We start from the raw sequence: 15,801 nt of genomic DNA, 5'->3' as shown, positions 1-15,801 counted from the left end.
TGAACGCACCAACCAAAAGGTTGAACAATATTTACGTTGTTTCGTTTCTGAACACCAGGACGATTGGGTCGGTTTGATTCCTTGGGCGGAGTTTGCACACAACAATCTCGTCTGTGATTCTACGCATTCTAGCCCCTTCTTCATGAATTATGGCTTTCATCCTTCCATTCTTCCTGCGGAGCCCTCTTCCCAAGGGGTACCGTCGGTGGATGTCCATGTTGCCAATTTAAGGTAGTTATGGGACCAGACTCGACAAATTCTTCTGCACAATTCTATGCTGGTTAAAAAACACGCTGACAAACGTAGAATGGCAGCACCGGTGTTTGTTCCAGACGATAGAGTATGGTTAAGTACTAGAAACATTCGGTTAAAAGTGCCTTCCATGAAGTTCGCTCCTCGGTATATTGGACCTTACAGGGTACTGACTCAAATTAACCCAGTTGCGTATCGTCTAGCTTTGCCTAATGCCTTACGCATTCCTAACTCATTTCATGTTTCCTTGCTAAAACCACTAGTATGTAACAGATTCTCCTCCACGATCGCCCCTCCTCGCTCTGTTCAGGTGGAGGGTCAGGAGGAGTATGAAGTCAATTCCATCGTCGATTCTCGAATCTCCCGGGGGAGAGTACAATATCTGGTCGATTGGAAAGGATATGGTCCTGAGGAGAGAAGTTGGGTACCTCAGGAGGAGGTTCATGCTCCCCGTCTCCGCAGGGCATTTCACTCTCGCTTCCCTTCTCGTCCTGGTGCCTTCCGCCCGGTGGGCGTATCTGAGAGGGGTGTACTGTCAGGGTACCTGAGGTCTCTACCTCCGAAAGAGGTAGAGACTTAGCCGTTCATCCATCCGGACGGTCTGATTTCCCCCTTCCTCGCGGTCTATCCGGTCATGTAAAGCCAGCCGCGAGGGAGTGACTCCCTTTTATAGCATGACGTCCGGAAGTCGACGTCAGGACGCCAACCCGGAACGACCTGTCACTCAATTGCTTCAGGACCAATCAGGACGCCTCGGAGGCGTGTTTACTTATCTGAACAGGGCATTTAACAGTGCTTCTTTCATTAGCTCATTGCCCTGTCGTGGTTCTAGCTTGTTCAAGTCACTCAGTGCTCGTGTATTCTAGTTATCCCTTTTGGTTTTGACCCGGCTTGTTTGCTCTACTCTGCTTATCTCTGTTACCCTTGATTCGGCTTGTCTCTCGCTTACCTGTCTTCTGTTACCCTCGACCTCGGCTTGTCTTTGACCATTCTCTACTGTACTACTTACGTTAGTCCGGCCATTCTAAGGTCCGGTATACGTATCTGGCTACTGTTTGTACTCTGCGTGTTGGATCCCTGTCCCGATCCTGACATAAGGTAAGATATATGCTTGTTAGACACAGCCCTGACATGGTGTGCGTAGTAACTGCACAATTGTAAACCTAAGTCGGGTTGAACAATAGCCAGGGTGGGCAATATATCCTAGTGGGGTCATATGGGTAGTGGACATAATAAGGAGCCCCTTCTTCCCGATCTATGTTACTATTTGAGGCCAAGTAATAGCCATGCAAAGATGAGAAAAGTTAGTCATTTGGTATGCCCGCGGCACTTGGCACTGACATATACAGTCTCTCTGGATTTTTGTGATAATACAAAATGTAAACGTTTTAAGCAATCATATCTAAAGGTACAACAAGTTACATTGCTATCAGCTCATCCAAATATGTAAAAGGTAAGAATAACATGCATATACCATGTGCCACAACGGTTTGCCTCTATGGTTATGTTTATATTTAAAGTGTGATGATTCTAAATATGTAATCCTTATGGAGATTGGATGTATGGTTTTAAAGTTACAGTGTATGTGTAAAAACTGTATTTTTCCTGCCTGTGATAATTATGTTAAGTATTGTGTACCATAATTATATCACAGGCAGAGGGGGAGGATTTTGTATGTAATTGCTGGGAGTGTTTTCTGTAATGTACGTGTATGATTGGTTGTTTTGTAAAACCCTGTGGGTGGTCCTATCTAAGGGAAACCTGCATAAAAGAAAGCCCTTTGGGTGCCAATAAACAGAATGACTTGACCCTCTAACTTGCAGCCTTGACTCATGTTTGTAGGCAGGCCCGGATTAAGAGCCCAGTGGGCCTGGTGCTGACAATTATGATGGGGCCTAATTACAGTATCTTATCGACCAAAAACACTAAAACAGTCATACCTCTCAAGTGTCATGTATCGGATAGAGTTGGTGTTGGAGGGAAACTCAAAGGATGCAGCTATAAGAAAACACATACTCTATGCTAATCTCTTTATCTAATTTATGCTTTCATCTTACAAGTAAATCCATACCAACAGCAGTGTCCAGTGAAGCGGGATGCCAATTGGCGGGGTAAAAGCCAATGCGAATCACATGACCAGAACTGCCAAAAGGGGCAAACATGCCCAAAAAGGGGGTATGTCTGTCCAAAGAATTGGAAGGCCAGCCTGGCATCAGTGTCCTTATGCATCACAGTGTCAGTGTCCCCATGTCGCCCAGTCCCCTAGTCTCCCAGTGTCTGTGTCCCCATTTCTCCCAGTGTCCCCATGTATCAGTTTGTCCCATGTCACTAGGATACTAGGGGACACAGAGACATGGGGACACAGAGACAAGGGGACACTGAGAGACATGGAGGCACTGAGACACTTGGGGAGACTGGGAGACATGAGGGCACTTGTGGATACAGACATAGGGACACTGAGAGACATGGAGACATGGGGACACAGACATTTGGGGACACTAGGAGAAATGGGGGCACTGAGACACTTGGGGAGACTGGGAGACAGGAGGGCACTTGTGGATACAGACACTAGGGACACAGAGACATGGGGACACAGACACTGGGAGACATGGGGACACAGACACTGGCTGGGAGACATGGGGACACAGACATATGCGGACAATGGGAGACATGGGGACACAGACATTTGGGGACACTGGGAGCCATGGGGAGACTGGCTTGAAGGCATGGGGACACTGAGACCCTGGGGACACTGGCTGGGAGGCATGGGGACACTGGGAGACATGGAGACACTGTGTCCCTAGTGTTTCTGTGTCCTAATGTGTCTACCTCTGTCTCACAGTGTCCCCATGTGTCTCAGTGTCCCCATGTCTCACAGTGTCCCCATGTGTCAGTGTCCCCACGTCTCTCAGTGTCCCCATGTGTCCCCTAGAGTCTCAGTGTCCCCATGTCTCCCTGATGCCTTTCCCCCCATCCCTCACTTCCCTAAGCTGTAGGCTGTCTTTGCAGACTGGGAGCTGCTGTCTGGACTCTCTGTGCTGTGTAGCTGCTCCCCTGCATATCAGTGAGTAGAGAGAGGCAGGGAGGGATATGCTGTAACTTCCTATCCCTGCCTCTCCCCATACACAGTGACCCCCTACTGGCCGGTGCTGGTATTGCAGAGTAATCTCCATTTATACTGAGAAAAATATTTGCATTTGTATTGCCCGTATTACTGCAATACCATCACAGCCAGGCAGCCTCAAATACAGGCTGTGCCTTAAAATACCAGTCAGGTGGCAAACCTAAGAGTAGTGTGTAGTAAAAAAAAAAATATATATATATATATTTTTGATTTTTTTAGATGGGCCTATTCCATGTGCCTGGGCGTGGAGCTGCAGCTCCATCAGCCCCTATGTTAATCCGGCCCTGTTTGTAGGGGACAGCTATAATCACTACAGGGATTGCTATGCTCTTCATACTCCCTTAGCTACTGAGCTCTTGTAAGAGCTCTTGTTCCTGATCCTGCTTCGCTCTACAGAAGGAAGAGGTTCACCTACTGGAACCTGGAGCCTGGTCGTAGGTCCAGGGTGGATAGCAGACGGCGATATCCTAGCCCAGCTGCAGCGGTTTGTGGAGTCTGCAGTACTTATGTTGTCTATGCAGTAGTTATGGTGTCTATGGTGCTGATGGTCCTTTGGTGAGTGCTGGGAGCATCCTTTCTACAGTCCAACTTCAAGTCAGCCTGGAAGCAACCGTAACACAGGCCACTCAAAAGGGCACAGACATAGCAGGCCAATCAAATGGGTACAGACAGATCAGGCCAATCAATGGGGCACAGACAGAGCAGGCCAATCCTGGGTTGCGTCTAAATGAGTAATAAGTGGCCATAAAATAATGATGTACTGAGCGATCATTTGTAACTGTGAATAGGTGAGGCACATGAACCTGCAGACCTGCTTGAGATTTTTTTCATCAATATTATGCCACGTCAGCATACCACCTGAAGGGTATCATACCCATGGTATATTTCAGGAGTAGGGAAAAATAATAACCAACTCAATGCACCCTCTTCCAACTCTACTAGCCACAGAACCTGATAGGATTGAATTAGTGTTAGTATAGACTGGTCTCCCATACTAGTTGAGCCAGAGCTAGGTCTGCTTAACTTTATAGATATGCCCTGGACAGACAATATCAGCCTACATTAGTCTCATCTCGGACTCTAGAGATGGACCAGGGACATATATACTGACTCACAAGGTTATGCACCTAAGAACATTGATTAGTTGTGCAATCTTAAAAGTTATAACATTACTTGGTATTATACAAGTCCAACTGCATAGAAAGACATAAGAGCGAGCTGACCCCTGATCTAACTGGCAAGCTGGCTCTGTATGAGCCGTGTAACAATGCCAGAATGCCAGCTGGGGAAAAAAACTTGAGGTCCGACCACCGAGGGTGGAGGAGGCGCCGGGAGCCGGTCGGATGCATGTGGCTCTTGAGGGAGCCAGCTGTGGTGAGGCGGCCACGTGTGTGAGCGGGTCCAGCCGCCGGGAAACTCGCGTCTGACCGCGAGAGACCCTGGGTGCTGGCATGCTCACACTGGAGCTCGGGGAGTCAGAGGAGGCAGCCAAACGGCTAGTCTCCTGACACCCCAAGCGGAGCGCCCGTAGCCCGTGGGGGGCTAATAGAAGGGTGCTAGGGAGTGGAGTGGAGGGGGGACAGGGAAGGGAAGCAAACTTAAATGGAATCCCCAGGAAAACCACCCTAAAACCACCACATGAAAGGAAACATCCCCAAGGAAAACAGGGGAAGCAAAGATTCAAACGGGAAGAATCCTAGAGCCACTATAATACAATATATATAATATATAAATAATAAATATATAACTAAATATATAACTAAATACAATAAACATTAAATATATATAATGAATAATATGACACCAAATGTAATTAATAAATTACTAAATACAGTATATATATATATATATATATATATATAAATAATAAAAATATAACATGATAACTAAATAAATAAGTATAAATCCTAAATAAGTCATAATAAATCCCAAAGCCACCTACTAGAAGCAGGAGGTAGTGTAATCTGACCTGTACTGATGTGGAGCAGCAAAGAAAGAGGAAATTATGCATGAGGAGGGGAGTTTTATAGTACCTAACATTTTTTCTGATTGGTTGTTTTTCTGTGCTGCTGTGGTTCTAGTAAAGAGAGACTTAAGCAAATACGAAGCCTCCTGTCATGTTATAACATTTGTTACATAGGCTGAAAAGAGACATGTGTCCATCGGGTTCAGCTTTCCTCATATTTGTTTTTTGCTGTTGATCCAAAAGATGCAAAAAAAAAAAGTTTGAAGCACTTCCAATTGTGCAACAAACAAGGGGAAAAAATCCCTCTTGACCCCAGAATGGCAGTCAGATTAATCCTTGGATCAAGAAGCATTTACCCTACATTGAAAAATTATATCCTTGAATATTCTGTTTTTGCAAGTATGCATCTAGTTGCTGTTTAAACATCTGTACGAACGCTGATAAAACCACTTCTTCAGGCATAGAATTCCATATTCTTATTAAGCTTGGACTGTCCTAATACTATGCAATACTTATACTGTTTGAAGCACAATGCTGGTTATGTCTTTGTTATTGCCATGGTATTGGTTGGTTGTAATGCACAACAGTTCTGACCGACTGAGCATCGCCCCCCCCCCCCCATATCATGGTCAGTCACTGGTACCCCAGACACGGAAGAACCGAATTAACAACTACATGGCACATATAGTGCCACCTCTTGAACCAGACAATCAGGGCTACAGTGCCTCCCCCCCCCCTCTAGCCCGATACCATTGATTTCCTGAATCTAAGATAGAGATTCCCGCGTTGACTCCTTATATAGTTGAACCTTCAGATACACCCCCTTATTTTTTAACCACTTATTTATTATTGGACCAATCTGAGCGGTGTCGCCTATGCATCCCTTTTGGCATTTAACCCATTCAGGGATTGACACGAAAGCTCTCAATTCACAATCCACGAGCTATCTATATTTTATATTGTTAAACTTAGTGTTATTGATTACTACTACTTATCCTAATTGCCTTATCCTCTCTCATTTCCCTACCTTCCTTTCTTTCTGGCACACCGCCACCTGGGAGGTGGGACCCACAGACCCAACATATAGCACAACCTGTAATGGCCACTATTCGAATGTTATCCCATAATGTTCGGGGATTTAATACCCCTGAAAAAAAGATCTCTGGCACTGTCAGAAATTCACAAATTAAAGGCCGACGTAGCTTTCTTCCAGGAGACCTACTTTCAGGAAGGGGCAGCCCCAAAATTCCGAAACCATAGATTCTCAGAGGGGTACTTTAATAACTGCCCTGAATACTAATCCAAAGGAGTGGCCATACTAATTGCAACACACTTACCCTTCACCTATAAAGCTCACAAATCTGACGACACCGGTTTATCATAGTTAAGGGTCAGGTGGGAATGACAATGATTACAAAGGGTTAACCCAGCTGTTCCTAAACCGGGGAAACATGACTACTGAACTGGGACCCGGTCAGGTGCCGCGGTCCTTTAAGACCACGACCGGGCCCCTGTAGTGTCTGCTGGCAGGGAGGAAGTGACAGCCTGTAGGGAGATCGTATAGGAGGGAGAGGAGGCAGCCGCAGCATGAGGGGAGAGGAGCATTCCACAAGCTGCTCCAGACCCCTCGCTCCCACCAGCCAGCAGGACTCCAAGCCACCCTCCTGGAAATACAAGGTAAGCTAACAGGAGGGTGGCTGGAGATATAACAAATATCACACATGTGTGTGAATTTCAGAAGTAATTTCATAAAGATGAACCTGAAGATATGGGGATCTTCCATTATTAATTTTGAACTTATATTTAATATCTTTTTTCACAAGATATATGGAAAGAGCAGAAGGTATTATTCTCAACCACACGATATATCACATTTCACATATATAAATGCACAATTGTCTGTGCACAAACCATAAAACATGCTTGAATGCATGTACAGCATGTAGAAATGATACATGCTGCATATAACTCTTGGAATAAATGAATGTTCACTGTTTTTTTAAACAAAGATGTAGAGTTTGAATGTGATGGCATGTGGGGAGACATAAAATTCAGAAGCAAATGCAGGAGAGCAATAGAGCTGGTATTTAGGAGCATTTATGCAGGTTCCAGCAGGGGGTCTCATTAATCTGAGACCGACTGCTTGAAGATGGTAAGCAGCAAGTGGGTTAATGTAATCCTTCTAGAGGCACCTAGTATTGGAAAAATAACATAGTCCCAAGCAAAAAAAGAAAAGATGTAAAAAATGCAATTGCAGAAAATATTGTTTAGCAATGCCTCATTATACAAAGCTATGCTAATCATGTGTCAATTTCTTTCCTCAAATGTACCATAGAAGATTGGTTACCCAAGGCATATGGCAGCAAAAATCGATACATTAATATATAGCTGTTCACCATGTTCTACTTTATACAAATGCAAAGATTTAGATTAAAGGAATTATTAGAATAGTAAAGATTCTAATATAGATATTAATTTTTCATTTTCTTTTTTTAAACTGTAAGGGTACTGGGCTAAATTTCATTATTGCTTCACTAGTAATTAGCATGAGGCCCGTTATTAGAATGCATCAATAAACTTGTCACATGTTAATTACTGCTGAAGTGCTAATAATATTAAGATAAAATAACTCATGGAAAATGATTTCATTTCATACAATTTGACCTCGTTCAACTAGGATAAGCTGATGTCTTTGAGTCCTTATCATCATCATAATAAAGTAGCGTACTAATAAAAAGGGTGTCATTCAATTTAAAGGGAAACTGTTATCATTCTTTTTAATTATTGCAAACAGAACATTGAATGGATTACACATTTTGTGTATTATTGCAATGCATATATTTGTATATATCTAGAGATGTCGCGAACATAAAATATTCAGTTCGCGAACGGCGAACGCGAATTTCTGCAAATGTTCGCGAACGGGCGAACCGGGCGAACCGCCATAGACTTCAATAGGCATGTGAATTTTAAAACCCACAGGGACTCTTTCTGGCCACAATAGTGATGGAAAAGTTGTTTCAAGGGGACTAACACCTGGACTGTGGCATGCCGGAGGGGGATCCATGGCAAAACTCCCATGGAAAATTACATAGTTGATGCAGAGTCTGGTTTTAATCCATAAAGGGCATAAATCACCTAACATTCCTAAATTGTTTGCAATAACCTGCTTTAAAACATCAGGTATGATGTTGTATTGATCAGGTAGTGTAAGGGTTACGCCCGCTTCACAGTGACAGACCAAACTCCCCATTTAACGCACCGCAAACAACCGCAAACAGTCCATTTGCACAACCGTAAACTCCCAATTTGCACAAGGTTGGATACCAAGCTAGCCATGTCCCGTTCCTTGTCCTCACTGATGTCATTGAAGGTCTTTTCCTCCACCCAGCCACGTACAACACCAAGGGTCCCCGAAAGGTGACAACAAGCCCCCTGGGATGCCTGCTGTGTTTGGTCTTCCACCTCCTCAAAGCCACCTTCCTCCTCTTACTCCTCTTCTTCAGACTCCTCTCTCTGCATTGCCTCTCTCTGCATTAATATAAGGTGTGTTAAGTAGTAGTATTCCTATCAGTTTAATCCCTGTTATGTCCCCTATCAGGGGTCGTGTATATGGCATTGATTTTAGGAACCGGGAGATGGAAAAAGATGCTTGGTTGGTCCTCCTACTTCAAATTTGGGGTACTGTGCGTGTAATCTAATGTGCCACCAGATAGGAGTGGTGTTTTAAGTAGTGCTATTCTTATCAGTTTAACCCCTTAAGGACCAAACTTCTGGAATAAAAGGGAATCATGACATGTCACACATGTCATGTGTCCTTAAGGGGTTAATCCCTGTTATGTCCCCTATCAGGGGACGTGTATATGGCATTGATTTTAGGAACCGGGAGATGGAAAAAGATGCTTGGTCGGTCCTCCTACTTCAAATTTGGGGCACTGCGCGTGCAATCTAATGTGCCACCAGATAGGAGTGGTGTGTTAAGTAGTACTATTCTTATCAGTTTAATCCCTGTTACGCCCCCCTCATCAGGCCTTTTTTAGTCGAATGTATCGCTCACTGTCAGTCCCTTCGGGATCCATCCCTCATTCATCTTAATAAAGGTGAGGTAATCTAAACTTTTTTGACCTAGGCGACTTCTCTTCTCAGTGACAATACCTCCTGCAGCACTGAAGGTCCTTTCTGACAGGACACTTGAAGCGGGGCAGGCCAGAAGTTCTATCGCAAATTGGGATAGCTCAGGCCACAGGTCAAGCCTGCACACCCAGTAGTCAAGGGGTTCATCGCTCCTCAGAGTGTCGATATCTGCAGTTGAAGTTTGCATGCAGGTGTTTATTTGTGTGTAGTGTTGGTGTTTGAATGTTGAGATGTATGCACATATACACATACACTGCAACACACGCACACACTGTGATACACATACACGAAGATACACACACTGACACACATGCAGATACACATATACACAAACTGATACACATTCAGATAGACAGACACACATCTACAGATACACACAAACACTGAAAGACATACAGATAAACACACAAAGACACACTAACAGACAGACATACACACACACACACACACAGACACACTGACAGACATATAGATACACACAGACACACTGACAGACAGACATATACACACAGACACATACATACAGACACACTGACAGACATACACACATGGACACTGACAGACAGAAACATACACAGACACACTGACAGACACACACACACAAGACACTGACTGACAAAAACACACACAGACACACTGACAGACATACAGGCACACTGACACCCACACCCACTGACAGACATGTAGATACACACTGACAGACATACATACACACACACACAGATACACATGCTGATCAAAATATACACTTTTCTAGCCATACACAGGAGGGTGGCTTAGTTGGGAGTTGGAGCTAATCCTGCCCTGCCCCCTCCTCTCTGCCTTCTCCTGCTCTCTGCAGTCTTCTTGGGAGGAAGTCCTCACATGCTGATGAGAAGGGGGCCGGCGGTAGCTCCGCCCCTGCTGGGCGCCAGCCGCACTTTGTGCTACAGAGGGAGCAGGGATATGACGTGTTCATATCCCCGCCCTCTCCACACAGTCCGCGGAACTGCAGGTTGGCGCTCGGCCACACTACAAGAAGTGACCGGCAGGAGAGGGGCTCGGTCCGCTTCCCTCCTGAGGGCCACCCGGACATTTGCGCCCCCGGGCTGGTGCGCCCCAAGGCGGCCGCCTGTGCCACCTTATGGACGCGCCGGCCCTGCTCCAACAGCAGCGATTGGAGATTGCATCTCAAGGTGCTCTCCAGTATTTTTTCCCTTTGGGGTTTATTGCACATAGATTTCTTTGTGACAAGATTTAATGCCTAATTTCTGTGCTTTTTCTGTTGATGACTAGGCCCAGAGGCAAAGGCAGTGGATACCTTATGCATGATTGGAGCGGGGGCTTTCATTATGAATTCCCTCCATTTGCCATGACCCCCTGCACCCTGCTACAGGTGCGCCAACATGTTCCAGTTGACACCATTTTGGGCAGTGCAGTTTTGATTCCCACAGATTTTGCAATTCACAGTAGATTACCCCAGACCTCTACCTAGTCTCCTTCAGTACCCGGATGTTCATTTTCACCCACTACTACTGAACAGGTCTCTAGGGCTGATTTCACGGGACCCAGGAAATTCAAGGAGTTTGGGATGCAATTTGACACCTCCTGGCTGATGCTTGGCCCCTGGAACTATGAAATCCCACAGGCTGCTTGTCAAGCTTGGGCTAGCTGGTGCTTGGTTAGGGACATGGATCCCATTTTAGATACTATTACAGCAGTTCTACAATTCCTCACATCTCTGATAGTGATGTACCGAACTGTTCGCTGGCGAATAGTTCCTGGCGAACATAGCGTGTTCGTGTTCGCCACCGCGGGCGAACACATGGGCGGTTCGATCCGCCCCCTATTCGTCATCATTGAGCAAACTTTGACCCTGTGCCTCATGGTCAGCAGACACATTCCAGCAAATTAGCAGCAGACCCTCCCTTCCACACCCTCCCACCTCCCTCCCAGCATCCATTTTAGATTCATTCTGAAGCTGCATGCTTAGTGAGAGGAGGGAAAGTGTAGCTGCTGTTCATTAGATAGGGAAATTGATAGCTAGGCTAGGGTATTCAGTGTCCACTACAGTCCTAAAGGACTCATCTGATCTCTGATGTAAGGACAGCACCCCAAAAAGCCCTTTTTAGGGCTAGAACATCCGTCTGCTTTTTTTTTTTCTGTTAAATGTAATTGCAGTTGCCTGCCTGCCAGCTTCTGTGTCAGGCTCACTGTGCATACTGTGCCCATTTGCCCAGTGCCACCACTCATATCTGGTGTCACAATAGCTTAAGCTTGACATTTAAAAAGAAAAAAACTTTTTTCACTGTAATAGATTGAAGAGCAGTTAGTGTAAGCTAATAGCAGTCAGTGTCCTTAAAGCGGGTGTCAGGCCTTCAGCGTGTGCTCTGCCAAATTCAGAAAGTGTAATTTGCCACTCATATCTGGTGTCTCTATAGCGTGCATTTAAAACCAAAAAACTTTTTTCAATGTAATAGATTGAAGAGCAGTTAGTTGTCTGCCAGCGTCTGTGTCAGGCTCAGTGGATACTGTGCCCATTTGCCCAGTGCCACCACTCATATCTGGTGTGACTATAGCGTGCCTTTAAAAACAAAAAAAAGTGTTTCACTGTAAGCTAATAGCAGTTAGTTGTCTGCAAGCGTATGGGTGTCAGGCCTTCAGCGTGTGCTCTGCCAACCTCAGCAAGTGTAATTTGCCACTCATATCTGGTGTCTCTATAGCGTGCATTTAAAACCCCAAATTTGTTTTCACTGTAATAGATTGAAGAGCAGTTAGTTGTCTGCCAGTGTCTGTGTCAGACTCAGTGGATACTGTGCCCATTTGCCCAGTGCCACCACTCATATCTGGTGTGACTATAGCGTGCCTTTAAAAACAAAAAAAGTGTTTCACTGTAAGCTAATAGCAGTTAGTAGTCTGCAAGCGTATGGGTGTCAGGCCTTCAGCGTGTGCTCTGCCAACCTCAGCAAGTGTAATTTGCCACTCATATCTGGTGTCCCAGCGTCTGTGTCACCCCGTGGATTCATCATTCCAGAATAAAGCCTGCCTCTGCTTCATGGGAAGTAGCATTTGTTGATCTTGACAACCCTTTTTGAAACTCCATTCTTAGAGAGCAAAGATACTTGCTGAAGAAAATATCAGTAAACAAAAGAAAAAAAATACTGATTCACCAACACACATGCCCAGATGGGTATTGTGCCGGGAAAAAGTTGTACAACCCTCTAGAATGTGCTAAATAATTAAAAGAAAAATATTTATTAGTAAAGCACTTGTTATGGGAATCAGCTGATATCGGTCTGCTTAACTACATACCGGCTATTTAAGGAGTGGGAGGTATGGCTTTGGTTTTTTGTATTTGCCCCTGACGACGGCGTTTAGATACACTGAAACGCGCGTCGGGCTTTCTTTTGATTTTATTTAAATCTACCGTATATACTCGAGTATAAGCCGACGCGAATATAAGCCGAGGCCCCTAATTTTACCCCAGAAAACTGGGAAAACTTATTGACTCGAGTATAAGACTAGGGTGGGAAATGCAGCGGCTACTGGTAAATTTCTAAATAAAATTAGATCCTAAAAAAATATTTTAATTGAATATTTATTTACAGTGTGTGTATATGAGTGCAGCGTGTGTGTAGTAGTGCAGTGTGTGTAGTAGTGCAGTGTGTGTAGTAGTGCAGTGTGTGTATGAGTGCAGTGTGTGTATGAGTGCAGTGTGTATGAATGCAGTGTGTGTATGAGTGCAGTGTGTATGAATGCAGTGTGTATGAGTGCAGTGTGTGTATGAGTGCAGTGTGTGTATGAGTGCAGTGTGTGTATGAGTGCAGTGTGTGTATGAATGGTGTGTGTGTGTGTGTGTGTGTGTGTTTGTGTGTGTGTGTGTGTGTGTGTTGAAGAGCCTTGGTGGGGGTGGGCAATTTTATTATTTTTTAAAAATATATATTTTAATTTTTTTTTATTTATTATTTCTTATTATTTAATTTAATTAACTTTTTAATTTTATTATTATTCTTTTTTTTTTTTCGTCCCCCTCCCTGCTTGATTCATGGCAGGGAGGGGGGCTCCTTCCCTGGTGGTCCAGCATTGGTAGTTCAGTGGGGGGAGAAGGGGGCTGGCAGAGCTGTACTTACCTTTCCTGCAGCTCCTGTCAGCTCTCTTCTCCTCCTCCGCCGGTCCGTGCAGCTCTTCTGTCAGCTCCCAGTGTAAATCTCGCGAGAGCCGCGGCTCTCGCGAGATTTACACTGGGAGCTGACCGAGGTGCTGTACGGACGGCGCAGAGGAGAAGGGAGCTGACAGGAGCTGCAGGAAAGGTAAGTACAGCTCTGACAGCCCCAGTCTGTATTATGCCAATGCAAATTGCCATAATACAGACTATTGACTCGAGTATAAGCCGCGTTGGGGTTTTTCAGCACAAAAAATTTGCTGAAAAACTCGGCTTATACTCGAGTATATACGGTACTTTGATTTCTTTTCACCATGCACTGGGGTTGTGGGTGGTAGCACTTGGATATTTTCTCTAGTCCCTCATTAGATCTAGCAGTAATGGTAGGCATTAGCACTTTGCTATGCTGAGGTAATTAGGGATCCTTTGTAGACAGCATTTAGTTGTCAGTATGATGTATTGACAGAGAGACTAGGTTTACCTTAGATTGTGTGATATATATAGATGGTGTATCTTTGTGCTTAAAAGATATACACACACTAGGTTTATATCTTCTCTTTAGTCCTCGCTTTTGGATTACCCTTGAGAATTACCTGCAGCTGTGCTATTGGTTATGAAGCCTACCCCACTCTAGTATCTACTTGATAGGAGACTAAGTGTTTTTAGCTTTACTAATAAATATTTTTCTTTTAATTATTTAGCACATTCTAGAGGGTTGTACAACTTTTTCCCGGCACAATACCCATCTGGGCATGTGTGTCGGTGAATCAGTATTTTTTTTCTTTTGTTTACTAAATTAATTAGGGTTACCCCCTGTGTACCAGTACAACCCAGTGACTTCCCCTTTTTTGATTTCAGGTTACCAATTGGAACCTAAATCGACCTATGAAGAAAATATCAACAAGTGGGTGTTTTGATGGCCATAATAATGCCTGACCACCTGCCATCGATGGAAAGCCGAATACCCCAAAAGGGGACCTCGTGAAACTAAAGAGAAACAGACGTACTCTTTACTCTGCAGCCCTCACGTCTGAGGTGCCTACGCTACGCACAGTCGAAGCTTCTTCAGAATGATCTGCTTATCTTGAGTTTGTGGTGATATTAATATTGAATTTTTAAATGATCTGAGTCTGCTAGTATTAGGGTAGCATGAGACAAGATTTATAAGATTAAGAATAAGTAAATGTGCCTTAGCCAAGGTTATTATGTCCATACACATAATACATGACAATCACCAAGGTACTCTTGACACACCACATTCATGCTCCAGGACAAAAAAGAGCACCCCTATAAAGGGCGGTGTTACCCACACATATATATATATATATATATATATATATATATATATATATATATATATATATTAATCCCATAGGAGTGTCAAGGGGGGTACCAAATGATTTTAAGGTAATAAACTAAGTTTGAATCTATTCTCCCAAGCATTACAGCTAATAAAATCTGAATTGGAAGGTAGGAGGTTCATACAATAAACTGGAGACCTTTTACTTATGGGACATGTAGGACTCACCTGAATGGGTAAGTGCCACGTACACGTTAATCCCCTCAAACCACACATTAGGACTTTAAAAGACATGGTAGTCATCCCATATTTGAGGATACTATGACTGTAGAGACAGATTTCTCTGACACTAACTTGTGACTTGAATGGATGAAATACAAGGCTACTAAACATAACAAGTCTACTGCTATGTCTGCGGAGGAGCGAGGCCTCACCCAGGTACTGTATCCTTGAACCTTCCTCCAGATATGAGGTATGCTTTTTAAGCCTCTACACTATATTTAAACCTAAGCGGTCAGTATGCGAGTCATGGAAAATGAATACCCAATCATTACTAAAAACATTAACCCAGACGAAGGCATCCAGGGAACTATACTGGTTATGGGATATATGGTGTGTAGCGGAGAGCCGATATCTCACAGCTATTCTCCACTAGAGATCCCAGTGAGGCTCAGGAACAAGGTGATGATAAATCCACAGGCAAGGTTTCCAGCAGGTAAAGTAATACAGCAATATCCCAACAGCAATCCCAATAACTGGATGACACACAGTTTCAGGAGCAGAACTGCTGGCTGGTACATCCAGCCTGCCTTTTATTACAAATGTACACATACAGGCCACACCCAGGGGGAGGCATAAAACAACCAATAGTATCATGGGTGCAA

Source organism: Pelobates fuscus, chromosome 1, assembly GCF_036172605.1.
Source record: "Pelobates fuscus isolate aPelFus1 chromosome 1, aPelFus1.pri, whole genome shotgun sequence".
Taxonomy (NCBI): Eukaryota; Metazoa; Chordata; class Amphibia; order Anura; family Pelobatidae; genus Pelobates; species Pelobates fuscus.
This window is presented reverse-complemented; position numbering follows the sequence as displayed.